This window comes from Macaca fascicularis, chromosome 19 (genome assembly GCF_037993035.2).
Source record: "Macaca fascicularis isolate 582-1 chromosome 19, T2T-MFA8v1.1".
Lineage (NCBI taxonomy): Eukaryota > Metazoa > Chordata > Mammalia > Primates > Cercopithecidae > Macaca > Macaca fascicularis.
The window spans coordinates 21,512,390-21,533,214 of NC_088393.1; the positions used below are offsets into that span (position 1 = coordinate 21,512,390).

The 20,825-nt window shown below is 40.6% G+C and overlaps 1 long non-coding RNA gene across 2 annotated transcripts; it reads right to left on the reverse strand.

Moving 5' to 3' along the window:
* Positions 1 to 775: 775 nt before the first annotated feature.
* LOC123570211 (uncharacterized) lies at positions 776 to 19,651 on the reverse strand. Of its 2 annotated transcripts, XR_010583541.2 has the most exons (3): positions 12,846 to 19,651; positions 10,424 to 12,518; positions 776 to 2,633 (listed from the first exon to the last, which is right to left on the reverse strand). It is a non-coding gene; the product is annotated as an uncharacterized lncRNA (long non-coding RNA). The 2 variants fall into 2 exon arrangements; XR_010583540.2 differs by lacking the exon at positions 776 to 2,633 and having other exon boundaries at positions 6,779 to 12,518.
* Positions 19,652 to 20,825: the final 1,174 nt, after the last annotated feature.

Below are 20,825 nucleotides of genomic sequence, written 5' to 3' on the forward strand. Positions count from 1 at the left end.
CAATAAATGTATTATTGTATTTTTCCCTTGAAAACTAAGTAGTAAACAGTCATATGGGAACACTTATAAGGATGTACCAAGTTTTGTCTCATAAAATTTAGCATGAAACTCAGAAATCAAGATAACAGGATATAGAACAGAGATATTCACTGTCACAAATATACCCTGCAAAAAGAGGAGCTGATATTTTCATGAATCCATGTAACTCACATAGTATCTACCAAATTTTCTTGTTGAGATGTATTCATTTTCTACAGCCAAAATGGAAAAAAGATTTTTCTTATTTTTTTTTCTCCTTGGTAGCATTCTAAAAGCGAAACCTTGGAATTTGGTTTGAAATCATCCAGGCATAAACAATAAACCTGAGAAAATTCCTAAACTCACACTGGGAAAGAAAATAGTAAATGAGGGGTAGGCACAGTGGCTTGCCCTGTAATTCCAGTACTTTGGAAGGCCAAGGCAGGTGGATCATTTAAGGTCAGGAGTTCCAGACCAGGCTGGCCAGTATGGTGAAACTCCATCTCTACTATAAATACAAAAACTAGCCAGCATAGAGGCAAGCACCTGTAATCTCAGCTAGTCAGAAGACTGAGGCAGGAAGGTCTCTTGAATCCAGGAGGTGGATCTTTCAGTGAGCAGAGATGGTACCACTGCACTCCAGCCTGGACAACAGAGGAAGACTTCATCTCAAAAAAAAAAAAAAAAAAAAGTACATGAGAATTTTTAATAAATGGAATATATGACTAGATATAAGGTTTTTTTTCTGAATCCCACCTTTTTTTATGACCTTTGTATATATTTTCTTTCTTTTTTTTTTTCTCGGACAAGGTCTCGCTCTGTAACCCAGTACAGTGGTGCTATCTCGGCTCACTGCAACCTCTGCCTGCTGGGTTCCAGCAATTATCCTGCCTCAGCCTCCCAAGTAGCTGGGACTACCGGTGTACACCACTGCACCTGACAGATTTTTGTATTTTTTTGTAAAGATGGGGTTTCACTATGTTGCCTGAGCTCAGGTCTCCTGAGCTCAGGTGATCTGCCTACCCTGGCCTCCCAAAGTGCTGAGATTATAGGCATGAGCCACCATGCTAGACTCCCTCTGTAAATATTTTACCTTTCAAGCCCTACTAATAAAATGCAATTTACAATTAGAAAACTAAGAGGTCAAAGTAAGTGAAAACAAATATTTTCATGGTGACAAAATGAGTAACTGGCAGTGCTGATCAGAAAACAGATGCGTCTGACTCATGTGTCAAGTCAGGCCATCCAATCACTCGACACATTCTCCCATCCCATCCTGCTCCCTTAAGTGCTCAATAACTAACCTCTTAGGACACACTGCACTATGTCTCAGTACTACCACAGGTGCATTTTACTTCGTAAGTTCTTGCACCATTTTACTAGGGTCATGGTTATTTTTTAACTTTTGGGATACTATTTTTTTTAATTCACAAATTTGTCACTATTTTTCTTTCACTATATATTTTTTCAGTATTTCTCTGCCCCCTTAGAGAATCCAGGGGGCAGAAATTATTTCTGTTTGCCCCTCAATACCAGAATCTGATTGGCTGACCAGCAATATGTCTCCAAGGAATGGAAGCTGGGTTGGGTGGAGACAATCTTAATGTTTCAAGGGATTAGCATTTTTTTTTTTGGCGGGGGGATGTAGTCTTACTCTGTTGTCCAGGCTGGAGTGCAGTGGCATGATCTCGGCTCACTGCAACCTCCGCCTCCCAGGTTCAAGCGATCCTCCTGCCTCAGCCTCCCCAGTAGCTGGGATTACAGTCACATGCCACCATGCCCCCGCCAATTTTTGTATTTTTAGTAGAGATGGGGTTTTGCCAAGTGGGCCAGGCTGGTCTCGAACTGCTGACCTCAGGTGATCCACCTGCCTCAGCCTCCCAAAGTGCTGGGATTATAGGCTTGAGCCACTGGACCCGGCCAAGGGTTAGCTTTTCAAAGGAAGAGTACACAAGACTTCTCTCAGCAACAGGGCATTCACTTACTCCCTTGAGAGGCTAAACTCTAAACTTCAGGTTGTGCTAAAGGAGAATATGACCCAGGAGCTGATATCCACTAGATAGTCTAGCAGGCATAGTCATGGTGGGTATCTTGGTTTATCTCCAGACAGTAATGAAACCTAGGACCAGGTAAGGGTGGCTGAGAGCACATCATCTCATAAAGTTTCCAAAGGTAAACCTTGATCCAAAAACATTCTGATATCCCTGTGCCCAGAGAAGATAACAGGAAAAGAGACACTGAGATTTTTTACAACACAGTGTCAGGGGATTGTTCTTTGCTTTCTTCTCATGGAAAATATTTATGAACAGGAAACAAATCTTTAAAAATGTGCCATCCAATGCTTTTGTCAAAAAATGATTAATTGAAATATGTTATCGGAGAGGCGTGGTAATCCCAGCATTTTGAGAGGCCAAGCCAGGTGGATCACCTGAGGTCAGAAGCTGGAGACCAGGCCAACATGGTGAAACCCTGTCTCTACTAAAGATACAAAAAATTACCTGGGCATGATGGTGGGTGCCTGTTATCCCAGCTACTCAGGAGACTGAGGCAGGAGAATTGCTTGAACCAGGAGGCAGAGGTTGCAGTGAGCCGACGTCATGGCATTAGAATCCAGCCTGGGCAACAAGAGTAAGACTTCATCACACACACACACACACACACACACACACACACACACACACACACACACACAGAGTGTGGTATAAAAAATGTACACTAATTGACAAATAGGTGATAATATGAATTAGAGCGGGGAAGTTGGCATTTGGGATTGTCAGAAGAAACTGGAAATTTCATATTTTACTGCAAGTCAAAGTTAGGCTGAAGAAATTGAGGGTGGGGGGTAGACTTGAGACCTTTCTTGGGCCACATGAGAAAAATGCAGTAGAAAATTGGTCCCCTACAAAGTATGAAAATAATTAAGTGGGAGGCAATTAGACTGAGGAGGCTCTAGTCCCTGGAATCCCACTATTAAAAAAATCTAACTCAAATGCAATTTTTTGGTAAATTATTATATTGGTAGAAATAAAATTCAGGCTTAACAAACTATAAACTGCCAGTTAACCTCTGAGTACATAAACAGATTGAACACCTTGATTGAACAAATTAAGAAACTATTTAACTGTACCTAACCAATTATTGAATTCAGTTTTCTTCATCATGCCCCTTATAAAAGTCTTTTCTCCAAGCTCTTCCCATGAACCACAAACTACAAATTATTGCTGGGTGCTCTTCAATTATTCAATCACTATTTAAATTATTTAATATGTTTGTAGTTACTCCCATAAATTTTTAATAGGAGAAAAAATAAACTGGGAATCCCAGAGACCAAAGCTCTTTCCATTCATGAACCCAACATGCTGAGTCAGAATTCTTTCCTGATGATCCTCCCATAGTCCCTGTATGGCAGGCCAGGCCTCACTAATGCAGGCCTCCGTAACAACTGTTTCAGTACTGACCGAGTAGTTAAGTTAAATATTAAAAGCTGAAAGAGCCAGTGCCCTTATACAAAGGCTGGAATGTAATAAAGAGCCCACCAAGAGTTTTGCCTAGGCTTTTCCTGGGCCTTAAAGCATGATCAAATAACGAAGGAATTCTTAACAGGACTCTTTTAGGACTAAACACATTTTATTGGGGGCCTGAAGAAACTCCCCAGGCCTCTACAAACAAGTTTACTGGAGTCCAAAGGAACTCCCCAAACCTTTTATGATTTGGCAGGAGACAATATAAAGGTAATCACCTGAACAACTGGACCCATTTAGGTAAAGTAAACTTACTGAGGCTCTAGAAGAAGGTCTTCAGAACTCAGATCTTATAGATTAAAAGAAGTTAATCACTTATGTCTTTAGATGAATGCACACGTACATGCAGACGTATAGCTTAGAAAGTATATAAGGGCCAGAAAACTTTGTAATTTTGAGTTGGTCTGGCAATAATTTCCAGGCCTTCTGTCTGTAACCAGTTACAGAAAAGAAAACTCTCTTCCTCTTTAGTTCATCTGCATCTCCTTATTGGGCCACGAGAAATAGCAGCCCAACCCTCAGTTTGGTCCAGGAACACAGGCAGAATCTGGGAGAAGTGAGGCGCTATGGGTGCAGAGCTGCTCAGAGAGGGCTCCAGGCCAGGGCACAGTCACTGCACAGTGAGGAGACAGGACGCCTGGGGTCCCAGTTGTCAGTCCAGTCATCATCTTATGGCTGAAGGGGACTGATAGCCGAGCTAGGCAAGGAGAACTTGGGGCCACAGATTGTGGCACTCACTGCGGGGAGGACTGAGTCCCACCACAGCCACTTTTGAGCACTTACAACCAGCCTCTCCCTCTCTCAGTTGTCTGACCTGGCACTCTCACCATATCTAGGCTTCCAGGGAATCTTGGCATCTTAGCTGTGGATCTCTCGATCCCTGCAGGTCACAGAGGAACAGAGGCTGGGCCACTAGGAGCAGAGGACACAGGGCAGCGAAGACAAGACCTGGAGCTCCGACTGCAGCAAATGACAAACCTGGAAGCCATCCTGTGGGCGCCAGCTGCATGCATATAGGACAGTTCCCAGCCCAGCATCTCTGATTAGATAATGGTTTTTTTTTTTTCCTTTTTTTTTGTTTTTGAGATGGAGTCTCACTCTTTCGCCCAGGCTGGAGTACAGTGGCGCAATCTCAGTTCACTGCAAGCTCCGTCTGCCAGGTTCACGCCATTCTGCCTCAGCCTCCCCAGTAGCTGGGACTACAGGCGCCCGCCACCACACCTGGCTATTTTTTTGTATTTTTGGTAGAGATGGGGTTTCACCGCGTTAGCCAAGATGGTTTCAATTTCCTGACTTCGTGATCCGCCCACCTAGGCCTCCCAAAGTGCTGGGATTACAGGCGTGAGCCACCGCATCTGGCATCCTGATTAGATAATGTTTAAAGCCCCGCCCCCACAGGCCCTGAGTGACAAAAGATGTGATCAGATACTGGGCTGAATTAAAAGTTGTGACAGCCTAGGCTGCAGCCTTCTCAGGCAGGGCTTCCTCACTGAGCTGAGGCAGGCCCACCCCAGAAGGCATTTGCATTTAACCTTTTGGGTACTGTCATATGCATCTATAAGTATTATATGGCTAGTCAAAAACAAAAACAAAATAATAACAATTACTTTAAAATTTCAGCTTTTAGGCCTTTACTGGCTTCTGGTCCTTTGAGCACATAGCCTGAGATTTTAGAAGGGAGGCAGTCCTCTGAAATAATACGAGCCATAAGTGAATTTTAAATTTTCTAGTAGCCAAACATTAAAAAAAAGAAATAGGAATTAGCTGGGTGTGGGAGTGGGCACCTGTAGTCCCAGCTACTTGGGAGGCTGAGGCAGGAGAATGGCGTGAACCCGGGAGGTGGAGCTTGCAGTGAGCCGAGATCACGCCACTGCACTCCAGCCTGGGTGACAGAGCGAGATTCCGTCTCCAAAAAAAAAAAAAAAAATAGGTAAAATTGATTGTAATAATTTAATTAACCCAATATATCTAAAATACTATTTTAATTTATGAACAATGTGTAATTACTAATAAAGTATATATGTATTTAGAACTAAGAAACCAACTCTGTATTTTGCCTTTCCAGCACATCACATTTCAGACCCAGTCAAATTTCAGGCACCCAGTAGCCACACATGACCAGCAGCTGCCACATTGAGTACAGCTCTTATATCATCATTGGGGGTGAAAGGCCTGAACAATTTTTTTCTGCCAGAAGTGAAACAGCAGCCTCTCCCTACCAACATCTCTGTTCAGTTCCAAGGGCGGAATGAATAATGGCCACAGAATGGGTAGAGGGCAGCAGGAATAAAATAACCAGAGATACACCATTGCTGGCTTCCCGTTGTCCATCTTTCTTCCAGAAATCAGACATTGAACAAAGGCTGATGGGGCCACAAGAAAAGACAACTCTTACGTCTTCAGATCTGTCCACAGTCTTGACCTCTAATGTTTAGATATGAAGAAAATAGATTAGAGGCAAACTTATTTTGCCATTTAACCTTGATCCTAATGGTCAGGCTGGTATCTGATTTCTTCTGTGGTGTGGGTGACTGTGTGAGTATAAAAGCACCAATCACATGCATACGTGTCTACGTGAATTTTTGCATTAATCAACATTATCTTACAAGACATCTAACTTTAAATCAAAGGAAAATCCCAGTACCTTTAGGGTACCCACTGTTAGAAGGTAACTAGTAATCAACCTGTCATTGAACCCTGGCATTCTGTCTGCACTGGATGCGTGTATTAGCTATTGCTGCATAAGAAAATATCTAAAACTTATTAGCTCATAATTAAGATGGTCAGTCACTTAGGCTGGGCTCAATGGGGCCATTCTTCTGGTCTCAGCTGACCCCTTTCAGACATGTATCGTCAGCTGCTTGTTGAGTAGGCAGCTGTGTTTCAGGGGGAGAGCTTTTGCTTCTGCATCTGTCAACAGGGACACCTTGTGTCCTGTTCTCATAACATCTTATCCTCCAGCTGGCTAACATGGGCTGTTTTCATGGAGATGGCAGCATTCTGAAAGGAAAGTAAAAGCATTCAAGACCTTTAAGCCTGGGCCCCAAACTAGCACACTGTCATGTTCACAGGTTTCTACTGTCCTGAGCAAATAAGACCAGCCAGATCTAGGGTTTGGAAAACAGATTCTGAATCTCGATGACAACAGCTGTAAAATCACTTGGCAATGGGCACGGATACAGAAGGGATGAAAAATTGCTACAATTGTTGCAATCAGTATTACTCTGTTTCCCCCCCTCCCCCCCATATGTGGTTTATAGAACTCTTCTACATCAAGAAACCTGTCCAAAGACCCACAGCTACTAAGTGACTGGGCTGAGACTCAGAATCAACTGTGTCTGACTCCAAAGCCCATTCACCTCCACAGACCAAACTATAATATTAAAGTAGCTGTCACAAAACCTTGATATCCTGGACAGTGACACTTCTAAAAAAGAAGTCAAATTCCTTTTAGATTTGTGCCCATACAGTACTGTTTATTATCGGTAATAATCCTGTAAAGAAATTGCAGAAGCACATGGTAGCTCACACCTGTAATTCTACCACTTTGGGAAGCTGAGTTGGGAGAATCACTTGAGCTCACGAGTTCAAGTGCAGCCTGGGCAACACAGTGAGATTCTATATCCATGAAAAAATTTAAAAAATTAGCGAGGCATGATGGTGCATGCCTGTAATCCCAGCTACTCGGGTGGCTGGGGCAAGAGGGTTTCTTTAGCCTGAAAGGTCAAGACTGCAGTAAGCTATGATTGGTTACAATACTGCACTCCAGCCTGGACAATAGTGAGACACTGTCTCTGAAAAAATTGCAGAAGCATTTTTAAAGGACATAGAATAATCTGGGAAAATACCTGAGGAATGAGTTTAGAAAATCAAAGCCCAGCAAGACATTATTTATTTCTCATCATAAAAAATATTAGAAGGTTGGGCATGGTGACATGCCTGTAATTCCAGCACTTTGGGAGGTCAAGACAGGCAGATCAGCTGAGGTCGGGAGTTCGAGACCAGCCCAACCAACAAGGAGAACCCCTGTCTCTACTAAAAATACAAAATTAGCCTGGCGTGGTGGCACATGCCTGTAATCCCAGCTACTTGGGAGGCTGAGGCAGGAGAATCACTTGAACCCGGGAGGTGGAGGTTGCAGTGAGCCGAGATTGCAACATTGCACTCCAGCCTGGGCAACAAGGGCAAAACGTCATCTCAACAACAACAACAACAACAGCAACAACAACAAAAGAAAACTGAAAACTTTTCAAAGAAAAAAACTTTAGAGAAATCAAATTTTAAAAAGCTTAACGAAGCAAAGACTGATTTGCAAATTTAGATTTAGAGGATTTAGAGTAGGCTCAGAGGGACTCCAGCACAGCCACACTGTGAAAAAAGATTTATAGAGAGAAAAAGCAAAGTGACATACAGAAAATGGGAGAGAGGTGCAAAAACAGCCAGATTGATTATCGCTTGAGATTTGCCTTATTTGAACATGGTATGAACAGTTGACATTCTTTCATTGGCAAAAACATAGTGATTGGTACAAGAATGGGTTACAGGCTACTTACATATCCAGTTAGGTTTTCGTTAACTCTGTACAAAAAGAACCTATTAACCAAAATTAATCATGAAAGGGAGCAGCTTTAGGCTATAACTAATTTAACAATTCCTTTCCTTTGTTATCTTCTCAGTTTTGAGAGGTAGCAATAGCTAACTAATACACGCATCCAGTGCAGACAGAATGCCAGGGTTCGATGACAGGTTGATTACTAGTTACTTTCTAACAGTGGGTGCCCTAAAGGTACTGGGATTTTCCTTTGATTTAAAGTTGGATGTCTTGTAAGATAATGTTGATTAATGCAAAAATTCATGTAGAATGTATGCATGTGATTGGTGCATTTATACTCACACAGTCACTTACACCACAGAAGAAATCAGACACCAGTCTGACCATTAGGATCAAGGTTAAATGGCAAAATAAGTTTGCCTCTAATCTATTTTCTTCATATCTAAACATTAGAGGTCAAGACTGTGGACAGATCTGAAGACATAAGCGGATGAAAACCTTGATTTAGATAGCTTTTCTCACAGATCAAAAATCAAGACATTTCTGCTCTCATGACACTCTTAGTTCACACTTTTTGTCTTGTGGCTCTACAAACAGCAGCAGTAAAAAACAGGTCTCTTGTATGCACCCATGGGGCATGCTTCTATATGTAGAGGATTCGGCAGTCAACCTTACATATGAACAGACTTATCCCTTGATACGTAAAAGATTAAGAGACAATATGGGTGAGAAATTTTAATAGGATACTTGTTGCCTCATAATATCAAAAACAGAATATTGATTAATTTTACCTATTTCTTTTTTTTTGATGTTTGGCTACTAGAAAATTTAAAATTCACATATGGCTCAGATTTTGTTTCAGAAGACTGCCTCCTTTCTAAAATCTCAGGCTATGTGCTCAAAGGACCAGAAGCCAGTAAAGGCCTAAAAGCTGAAATTTTAAAGTAATTGTTATTATTTGGTTTTTGTTTGTGACTAGCCATATAATATTTATAAATGCATGACAGTACCCAAAAGGTTAAATGCAAATGCCTTCTGGGGTGGGCCTGCCTCAGCTCAGTGAGGAAGCCCTGCCTGAGAAGGCTGCAGCCTAGGCTGTCACAACTTTTAATTCAGCCCAGTATCTGATCACATCTTTTGTCACTCAGGGCCTGTGGGGGCGGGGCTTTAAACATTATCTAATCAGGATGCCAGATGCGGTGGCTCACGCCTGTAATCCCAGCACTTTGGGAGGCCTAGGCGGGCGGATCACGAGGTCAGGAAATTGAAACCATCTTGGCTAAGGCAGTGAAACCCCATCTCTACCAAAAATACAAAAAAATAGCCAGGTGTGGTGGCGGGCGCCTGTAGTCCCAGCTACTGGGGAGGCTGAGGCAGGAGAATGGCGTGAACCTGGCAGACGGAGCTTGCAGTGAACTGAGATTGCGCCACTGTACTCCAGCCTGGGTGAAAGAGCGAGACTCCATCTCAAAAAAAAAAAAAAGAAAAAGAACAAAAAAAACATTATCTAATCAGAGATGCTGGGCTGGGAACTGTCCTATATGCATGCAGCTGGCGCCCACAGGATGGCTTCCAGGTTTGTCTCTTGCTGCAGTCGGAGCTCCAGGTCTTGTCTTCGCTGCCCTGTGTCCTCTGCTCCTAGTGGCCCAGCCTCTGTTCCCCTGTGACCTGCAGGGATCGAGAGATCCACAGCTAAGATGCCAAGATTCCCTGGAAGCCTAGATATGGTGAGAGTGCCAGGTCAGACAACTGAGAGAGGGAGAGGCTGGTTGTAAGTGCTCAAAAGTGGCTATGGCGGGACTCAGTCCTCCCTGCAGTGAGTGCCACAATCTGTGGCCCCAAGTTCTCCTTGCCTAGCTCGGCTATCAGTCCCCTTCAGCCATAAGATGACTGGACTGACAGCTGGGACCCCAGGCGTCCTGTCTCCTCCCTGTGCAGTGACTGTGCCCTGGCCTGGAGCCCTCTCTGAGCAGCTCTGCACCCATAGCGCCTCACTTCTCCCAGATTCTGCCTGTGTTCCTGGACCAAACTGAGGGTTGGGCTGCTATTTCTCGTGGTCCAATAAGGAGATGCAGATGAACTAAAGAGGAAGAGAATTTTCTGTAACTGCTTTTGAGGAGAAACTTCCTTAGTTAGCTTTACCGTAAGATCTCCAATGGGTATATAATTGCAAGAGTTTGAAGGAATACTTCTGAGTGTTGAGATTATAAACCCAGTGTCCAAGGCCCTGAAGTCTTGCTGCAGTGTAAATGGCACAGACTCAATCCTTGGGCTCTAGATTATACAGAGTTTTGCTCTTCTCAGTCCGTAGATTATTAAAAGCTTTCCTTACCTGGTGAAAACATGCTTTGCCATAAAGCATTAAAGCCTTGCTACGTTTAGTCATATTAGACTTCAGTAGCAGAAGATACCTGGGATTCTATTATCAGGCGCATAAGCCATCCAATGACTATTTTATAAGGGTCAACACATTTTTTCACCCTAAGTGGATCTGACTGTCACCTGAAATTACAAAAGAAATTCAGTCAATTTAGTTAGCTTTGCTCAATACTATTGTATCTGTAATACCGTATTTAACAGCTTTACAAATTGTCTAGTGAAATAAATGATAAAGACTTTTTCAGAAACGTCCCATGAGAAAAAGATATATCTTAATACTATTTTAGCTGTGGTTATAACATCAGGCTTCTTGCATAAGAAAGCTTTTATACTACAAAAGTGTGCATTAAAAATGACAATTAACTGGGAGGTCGAGGCAGGCAAATTACTTGAGGTCAGGAGTTTGAGAGCAGCCTAGCCAACATGGCAAAACCTCATCTCTACTAAAAATACAAAAATTAGCCAGGCATGGTGGCGTGTGCCGGTAGTCCCAGCTACTCAGGAGGCTATTGCAGGAGAATCGCTTGAACCTAGGAGGTGCAGGTTGCAGCGAGGCAAGATTGCACCACTGCACTCCAGTCTATGTGACAGGGTGACACTCCGTCTCAAAAAAAAAAAAAAAAAAAGGCATTTGAACAAAATTTCTGTATAAATGTTTAAATGGCTCATCAGATAGCAGAAATGTACATGAAGTTTTAATTGTCTTCTCAGAATTATAACCTATTTTAGTAATTTAGAAGTCACCCCACCACACACACATTTAATTTATATTTAAATTATTTTATCCTTTCTGTGATGAGTAACAAAATGCATAACTTTTAATAATGGACACTTTAAGAACTCAGGAATGAACAAGTGGCTATGTTCTCCATGAATCCACACATAACATTAAATTTATGTCCTCTTAAATACAAGGTTTGTTTCTCCAACTTAGATGCATAGCACTGGCAACAGAGGTTATCATAGTTAACTTGATGTGGACCACAGTTTATTTAAATGGCATATCTAAAAAAAATTAGTACTGGCTGGTTCAGCATAAAAATGTGGCAAAGTATTTTTCTGATATTCAACTAATTTTCATCTTGCCTGGGTTAGCAGTTTAATAAGAGTCAGTTTCTTCATTTGAATTCTCACAATTCTTTCCCAATCCAAAAAATACAGTCCTAAAATTATCAGAAACCTGTACTCAACTTGTCTGGGCCCTTTCCATCTTTTTGTGAACTTTCTTCTTCTTTCTTTTCTTTGAGACGGAGTCTCAGTCTGTCACCCAGACTGGAATGCAACAGCATGATCTCGGCTCATTGCAACCTCTGCCTCCTGGGTTCAAGTGATTCTCCTGCCTAGCCTCCAGAGGAGCTGGGATTACAGGCACATGCCACCACACCCGGCTAATTTTTGTATTTCTAGTAGAGACAGGCTTTCACCATGCTGGCCAGGCTGGTCTCCCAAAGTGCTGGGATTAGAGTTGTGAGCCACCATGGCTGGTCCTTTTTGTGAACCTTCTTAAAGACACAATACTTTAAGATTTTGTATGCTTTTGAAGTTAAAAAAAAAAAAAACTATATCAGAATTAAACCACTAATTGTGGAAATTACTTAAAATGGTTATAACAAATAAAAAATTGATTATATCTGTGGTCTACAATAATGTATCATAACAACCATAATTATAACTATAGCATATATTAGATTTTTGAAATTTTCATACAATTTTGGATTATTAAAATACAAGTTGGCAAAGGTCAAACATCATTTTTTTGACCTTCTTAACACTCGCTGATATTGATGTTCCTCCAGCATTACAAAACACATTAAATGATAAACTATTTTTGATTACGGATTTTACTATTGAAGAAGATATAGTTCTTATATATACCACTAAATCTAACAGAAAAACTATCACATGCTTCATTTTGGCTAAACTGGATGATACTTTCAAAACTGTCTTCATTTTTTAATTAATTATATACGATTCATGCCCCTGTTGGATCTGAAGATTCTAAAATAATCTACTTATTTATGTATTAATGATTGGAAAAGGTAATGTACCTTTTTTTTTTTTTTTTTTTTTTTTTTTTTTTGAGACGGAGTCTCGCTGTGTCGCCCAGGCTGGAGTGCAGTGGCCGGATCTCAGCTCACTGCAAGCTCTGCCTCCCGGGTTTTTACGCCATTCTCCTGCCTCAGCCTCCCGAGTAGCTGGGACTACAGGCACCTGCCACCTCGCCCGGCTAGTTTTTTGTATTTTTTAGTAGAGACGGGGTTTCACCGTGTTAGCCAGGATGGTCTCGAACTCCTGACCTCATGATCCGCCCGTCTCGGCCTCCCAAAGTGCTGGGATTACAGGCTTGAGCCACCGCGCCCGGCCTGGTAATGTACCTTATAAATCCTTATTTGAAGATCTGGTGGCCTTTGCAGAGGAAAATAGATTTCAGTTGAATCCCAAAACGATGACAGATTTAGAATTAGGTGTAATCAAGTCTTCTAAAAGTGAATTTCAAAATGTTACAAATGAAGTTTGGTTTTTCCATTCAGACCAATGCCTTTTATGGAAAATTCAGATGAGTGAATTTGTTATACAATATGGCAACAATGAAAACTTCCGTTTTAAAATGTGTTATTTGCCTGCATTGGCATTTCTTCCAGCTAATGACATTCCAGGAATTTTTAATAAATTAAAGCCACATTTGCTTCAAGAAGCCAATGAAGTTACTGACTGGTTCAATAACAATTATGTACACAGTAGAGTAAAATGACACTTAGTGTTTGTTTGATCACCAGAATTGTTTTGTAGTTCTATATTGAGTTTATTGAGGACATTTAATACTATTCTCCAGGCCGGGCGCGGTGGCTCAAGCCTGTAATCCCAGCACTTTGGGAGGCCGAGACGGGCGGATCACGAGGTCAGGAGATCAAGACCATCCTGGCTAACACGGTGAAACCCCGTCTCTACTAAAAATTACAAAAAACTAGCCGGGCGAGGTGGCGGGTGCCTGTAGTCCCAGCTACTCGGGAGGCTGAGGCAGGAGAATGGCGTGAACCCGGGAGGCGGAGCTTGCAGTGAGCCGAGATCTGGCCACTGCACTCCAGCCTGGGTGACAGAGCAAGACTCCGTCTCAAAAAAAAAAAAAAAAAAAAAAAAAAAAAAACTATTCTCCAAAATGGCTATACTAATTTACATTCCCACCAACAGTGCACAAGGGTTCCTTTTTATCCACATCCACTTGTTATCACTCGTCTTTGTGATACGAGCCATTCTAACAAGTGTGACACGATATTTCATTGTGGTTTTAATGTGCATTTTCCTGACAGGAGATATTGAGCATTTTTTTTTCATATATATGTTGGCTATATAGCTTCTTTCGAGAAATGTTTGCTCAGATACATTGCTCATATTTTAACGAAGTTATTTTTCTCGCTATTGAGTTCCTCGTATATTGTGCATATTACCCCCTTTTTAGATGCACGGTTTGCAAATATGTCCTCCTTATCAGTTCATTATTTTCACAGTCTGTTTAATTGTTTCTAGTTTGATGCAATCTTATTTGTCTACTTTTTGCATTTTTTTGTCTGTGCTTTTGGGGTCTTATCTGAAAAAATCATTGCCCAGACCAATGCCATGGAACTTTTCCCCTACCTGTTCTTCTGAGAACATTACGGTTTCAGGTCTTATGTTTAAAACACCGATTTATAGTCAGGTAATTTTTGTATATGGCATAAGATTGAAGTTTAATTTCATTCTTCCGCATGTGGATATTCAGTTTACCCAACACCATTTATTAAAGACTGTCCTTTCCCAATTGCTCTTGGCACCTTTGTTGAAAATCAACTCACCATAAATACTTATTTCTGGGCTTTCTATCCTGTGGCATTGGCTGATATATTTTTGTTTATGTTGTTGTTGTTGTTGTTTTGGCAGTACCATGCTCTTTTGATTGCAATAGTTTTATATTTTGAAACCAGGGAGTATGAGGTCTCCAGCCTTGTTGTTTTTGCTTAAGATTGCCTATTTGGTGTCTTGTGGTTCCATATGAATTTTAGAATTTTTTTTTTTGTGAAAAATGACATTGGAATTTTGATGGAGATTGCACTGAATCTGTAGATTGTTTTGTGTAGTATGGGCATTTTAACAGAATTAATGCTTCCAGTTCAAAAACACAGGATATCCCTGCATTTGTTTGTGTCTTCTTCAGTTTCTTTCAACAATGTTTTACAGTTTGAACATAGAGGTCTTTCATGTCCTGGTTAATTTTATCTCCAAGTATTTTTATTTTTTGGTACTATTGTAAATCAAATTGTTTTCTTGATTTCTTTTCTAGATAGTTTGCTATTATAGAAATGCTACTGATTTTGTACATTAATTTGGCATCCTAAATTTTTACTGAATTCACATATTACTTCTAACTAATACACTTCCTGGATTGGGATTTTTTTTTTTTTTCCCCTTAATTGAGGTAGAGTCTCAATCTGTCTCCCAGGCTGTGGCAGTGGTGTGATCTCAGCTCATTGCAATCTCTGCCTCCCAAGTTTAAGTGATTCTCCTGCCTCAGCTTCCAGAGTAGCTGAAACTGCAGGTGCCTGCCACCACACCTGGATAATTTTTGTATTTTTAGTAGAGAAGGGACTTCACCACGTTGGCCAGGTTGGTCTCAAACTCCTTGACCTCTCAAGTGATCTGCCCACCTTGGCCTCCCAAAGTGCTGGGATTATAAGCATCAGCCACCGTGCCCAGCCTGGATTGGGATTTCTATTTCCTTCTCCTAATTTAGAAAGTTTTCTGCCCATTATGTTTTTGAATATGTTTTCTGTTCTTTTTTCTCTTTTCCTTCTGCTAGCGTAATAATGTGATAATATTCTGCTTGATGGTGTTCCGTAAGTTTCTTAGACTGTTGGCGTTTTTGTTTCTTTTTATTTTTTTCCAGTTTTCTCCTGAAGCACAGAGATTAAGAGCCAGTGCTCCAGCAGGGACTGTATAATTTGGGCATTGTATATGTAGTACAAACCTCTCCTTGGGAAGAAGCTGGTGTTTCCTTCCCAAGTATAAGATTTTGTGCTCAGTGTGGAGTGAGTGTATCTCCACTTTTCCTAAGTGTTTTAATTTAGATAATTTTTCAGTTGCCCACTGTTTGAGAATCTTTCAACTGGATTCTGGCTTTCTCTAGGGGAGAACTGATCAGTGTGTAGGTGTTTACTTGGTGTATTCTTGGGAAGAGGGATATTCAGGAACCTCCTGTTTCTCCATTTTGCTGATGTCCTTCATCTCTGATAATTTTTATGACATTTATTGTAAATTTTACTTCTTTGAATATTGCATGTTATTGTGTTCCTGTAACTCTTCTTGAGTTTTGTTCTAGAATGTACTTAAGTAACTTGTGAACACTGACCTTTTCAGCCTTAAAGACTTGTTAGGTTGAAACCACAGCATTGTTTAGTCTAGAACATACTTCTGACTACTTCACCTGATGTCCTATAAAATGTGATACTTTCCTGAGTGGCTCCAGAAATAGGAACTATTCTTGGTTTTTCTGATTAGAAAAACCACATTCTGTTGCCTTTAATATTTTCACTTGGTTCTTTCCCAGCCTGATGCAATTTCCTTAGGCGAATATGCTAATCAATACTCAGCTGAAAAACTGAAGGTGACCTTCAGATGTCTGCATTCTTTCTCTGTACTGCTCTCTCCTTTCTGGTGATCTTCCCTGTGAATTGCAGCTGATTTAGTTTTCTTGATTCTCAGCTCCATTTTAATTCGTTCTTCAGGTAAAGTGACCAACTACTCCTGTTATCATGGGATTTCGGTGGAAAGGGCTTGGGAAATTCAGAAGTTTCACTTTTAAGATGGAAAAAGCAAGGCAAATTGCAACAAGTTGGTCCTCTTACTGCCAAACTCTGCCTTGGTTCTGCCTCCTTTTGGTGCTGCAGTATTGGAAAGTCTCTCAAAACTGTCAACTGGAGAAACTATAGGGCTCAACTATTTGTTTCCAGTGTCTTGGGGATCACTGTTCTTCACTGCGTGACAACTAGCATCTTAAACCACTGTCTCATATATGTTGATTGTATTTTTTCCCCTTTAATTATTTCAAGGGGGATGATGAATCTTAATCCATTTTGAAATAACAGAAAGCAAAGTAGAAGCAGCCACCTTCTTCACAGGGCAGCAGGATGGGGTGAGTCAAACATCATTTTTAATCTGACAATGATACCCATATAATTTAACATATTAAATAATCCCGTTCAACACTCTTTTGAATGCTGCATTGACCCTCTTTAGTATCCAAAAGTTAGGAGTAAAAAATCCTTATTATTATTCTAAATGGAGTTTCACTCTTGTTGCCCAGGCTGCAGTGCAATGTCATGACCTCAGCTCATTGTAAGCTCCACCTGCCAGGTTCAAGTGATTCTCCTGCCTCAGCTCCCTGAGTAGCTGGTATTACAGGCACCCACCATGACACCCAGCATATTTTTACATTTTGAGTAGAAACGAGGTTTCACCACGTTGGACGGGCTGGTCTCGAACTCCTGACCTCAGATGATCCACCTGCCTCTGCCTCCCAAAGTGCTGAGATTACAGGCATTAGCCAAAATGCTTGGCAAAAAAAGACAATTTTTAAAAGATGAAATTTGATTTTGGGAAGCCTGTCAAATATGTCAAAAAGTTACAACCCTTTTTTGCATCTATGTTCATTAAAAAAAAAAAAAAAAAGTTGGTGTGTAGTTTTCTTTTTTTTATTATGTACTTTCCTGTTTTTGGTGTTAGGGTGATACTGGATTCATAGAATGATTTAAGGAAGGATTTCCTCTATCTGTTGGAACAACTTCAGTAGGATTGGTACAAATTCTTCTTTGAATGTCTGATGGAACTCAGAGCTAAATCCATCTGGTCCTGGGCTCTTTTGTTGGCAATTTTTTATTACGGTTTCAATTTCATTATTTGTTACCGGTCAGTTGAGAGTTTCTATTTTTTCCTGCTTTAATCTAGGAGGGTTGCATATTTCAGAGAATTTATTTCTCTCCTCTAGGTTTTCTAGTTTGTGCATGTAAAGGTGTTCATAGTAGCCTTGAATGATCTTTTGGATTTCTGTGGCATTGGTTGTAATATCTTTAGCTTATCTGGATCTTCTATCAGCTTTTCTTGGTTAATCTGGGTAGTGGCCTATCAATTTTGTTTTTTGAAAGAACCAGTTTTTTGCCTCATTTATACTTTGTATTTTTATTTCAATTTCATTTAGTTTTGTTCTGATCTTTTTTCTTTCCTTCTGCTGGGTTTGGGTTTGGTTTGTTCTTGTTTCCCTAGTTCTTTGAGCTAGGTTTTCTCTTTGGACTTCTTCAGCCTTTTAGATGTAGGCATTTAATGCTATGAACTTTCCTCTTACTATAGCTTTTGCAGGATGCCAGAGGTTTTGAGAATTTGTGTCACTACTGTCATTCAATTCAAAGAATTTTTAAATTTTCATCTTCATTTTGTTGACCTAAAAATCATTTAGAAGAAAATTATTTAACTTTCACGTATTTTTATAGTTTTGAAGGCTAATCTTGGAGTTGATTTCCAATTTTATTTCACTGTGGTCTGCGAGAGTACTCGATATAATCTTGATTTTTAAATATTTCCTGAGACTTGTTTTGTGGTCTATCATATGCTCTATCTTGAAGAATGTTCTGTGTGCTGATAAAAAGAATGTATATTCTGCAGTTTTTGGGTAGAATGTTTTGTAAACATCTGTTAAGTCCAGTTGTTCTAGAATATCATTTAAGTCTATTGTTTAATTGTGGACTTTGTCAACAAAATTAGTTAAGACAAGACGGTCAGAAAAGCACCTTAAAGATGAGTTGTAAACATTTAAAACAATAGTAAATGTTTATAATGCAAGGCAGACATTTTACAAATTATTAAAACATTTCAAGATAGTTAAATTCCAGAAAGGTGTAATTTCATTCAAAACGTAGTTCTTCTAACTTAGATACTGTTTCTTAGCTATAATTACTGAGTTCAGGATGGAATCCATTAAGAAATAGGACAAAGAAAGAATAAGCCTGAACTCAGCATACACCTAAAGAATTTTTAATTTTATTAATTTATATATATAAACAAGCTTACTTTACATGAGGGTCTACTTTTACAAACACTTTATCTAGGATAGGTTTGTTTACATGCTCAAAGAGGGATGGCAGCTAAGCAAAAAGGTAAGATTTAATTTTTCTTAATTTTTAATATCAATTTATTATAGATACATATATTAATCAATATTCTCTCCATGGGATTCTCCTATTCTCCTTACTGGAAGCAACATGTGGGAGGGAGAAATGATAATAATATACAAATATATTTCCTGCCATGTGGCCCACCTCTAGAAGTCACTTACTTCCACGCCATCAGATGTGTTTTTCCACGATATGTCTCTTTCTCTTAAAAGCACCTCTGATTAAGTTGAGCCCAATCACGATAATCTCCCTTTTTTGATGAACACAAAGTCAACACGTTAGTAACCTAATTTTATGAGTAATTTCTCACCACAGTCATTTTTTTAAAAAATACTCAAGAGGAAAGGATTACACAACAGGTGTGCAACAGACTGGGAATCTGAGGGATGATCTTAAAATTTTGCCCACCCACCTGAATAGAGTTTTAAAATAATCTCTTAGTTATTTCATTCTCTAAGTAAACAAAGATATCATCTGTCAATAATAATAATTAACTCCTTTCCAGTTTTTTTTTTTTTTTTTTTGAGATGGAGTCTCGCTTTGTTGCCCAGGCTGGAGTGCAATGGAGCAATCTCAGCTCACTACAACCTCTGCCTCCCGGGTTCAAGCAATTCTCCCGACATCAGCCTCTCAAGTAACTGGGATTACAGGCGCCCACCACCACGCTGGCTAATTTTTGTATTTTTTAGTAGAGACGGGGTTTTGCCATGTTGGCCAGGCTGGTCTTGAACTCCTGACCTCAGGTGATCTGCCCACTTCAACCTCCCAAAGTGTTGGGATTACGGGTGTGAGGCACTGCTCCTGGCCTCCAGATTTATTCATTACAAATATTAACTACCATCTTTTTTTCTGGCTTATTTCTCCCTTGTGTATCATTTTATACATTTACACACACCTAGAACAATGAAAATGTATCCAATTATTCAATTTTTGTTAAATTTTTATTAAAATCGAATGTTAAAAATTATTTTTGTTTGTAGATGGTTTTTTTTTTTTTTTTTTTTTTTTGAGACGGAGTCTCGCTCTGTCACCCAGGCTGGAGTGCAGTGGCCGGATCTCAGCTCACTGCAAGCTCTGCCTCCCAGGTTTACGCCATTCTCCTGCCTCAGCCTCCCAAGTAGCTGGGACTACAGGCGCCGGCCACCTCGCCCGGCTAGTTTTTTGTATTTTTAGTAGAGACGGGGTTTCACCGTGTTAGCCAGGATGGTCTCGATCTCCTGACCTCGTGATCCGCCCGTCTCGGCCTCCCAAAGTGCTGGGATTACAGGCTTGAGCCACCGTGCCCGGCCTTGTAGATGGTTTTTATTGTCGTACTCAAGAGTGTTATCTGTAGAGAAAAAGTTGCCTTTTTAATACTGCCTCTGCTATTGTGAACAAGTCATTTCTCTCAGTGGCTCTGTTTCTAGCTCTGTATAATGAAGATAATAGTAAGACCTATTATTTACTTATTATTTTTGAGACAGTCTCACTCTGTTGGCCAAGCTGGAGTGCAGTGCTGTGATCTCAGCTCACTGCAACCTCTGCCACCTGGGTTTAAGTGATTCTCCTGCCTCAACCTCCCGAGTAGCTGGGATTACAGGTGCCTACCACCACGCCTGGCTAATTTTTGTATTTTTAGTAGAGACAGGGTTTCACCACCTTGGCCAGGCTGGTCTTGAACTCCTGACCTCGTGAACCACCCGTCATGGCCTCTCAAAGTGCTGGGATTACAGGTGTAAGCCACCGCTCACAGCCAGACCTGTTATTAAGTTAGTGTAAAAAAAAATAAATGTATTGGCTGGGTGCGATGACTCACACCTGTAATCCCAGCACTTTAGGGGGCTAAGGTGGGTGGATCACCTGAGGTTGGGAGTTTGAGACCAGCCTGTCCAACATGGAGAAACCTCTTCTCTACTAAAAAAAAAATACAAAATTAGCCAGGCATGGTGGTGCATGCCTGTAATCCCAGCTACTTCGGGGACTGAGGCAGGATAATTGCTTGCTGGGAGGTGGAGGTTGTGGTGAGCTGAGATTGCACCATTGCACTCCAGCCTGGACAATAAGAGTGAAACTCCATCTCAAAAAAAAAAAAAAAAAAAAAAAAAGGCCAGGCACGGTGGATCACTCCTGTAATCCCAGCACTTTGGGAGGCCAAGGTGGTCGGATCACCTGGGGTCGGGA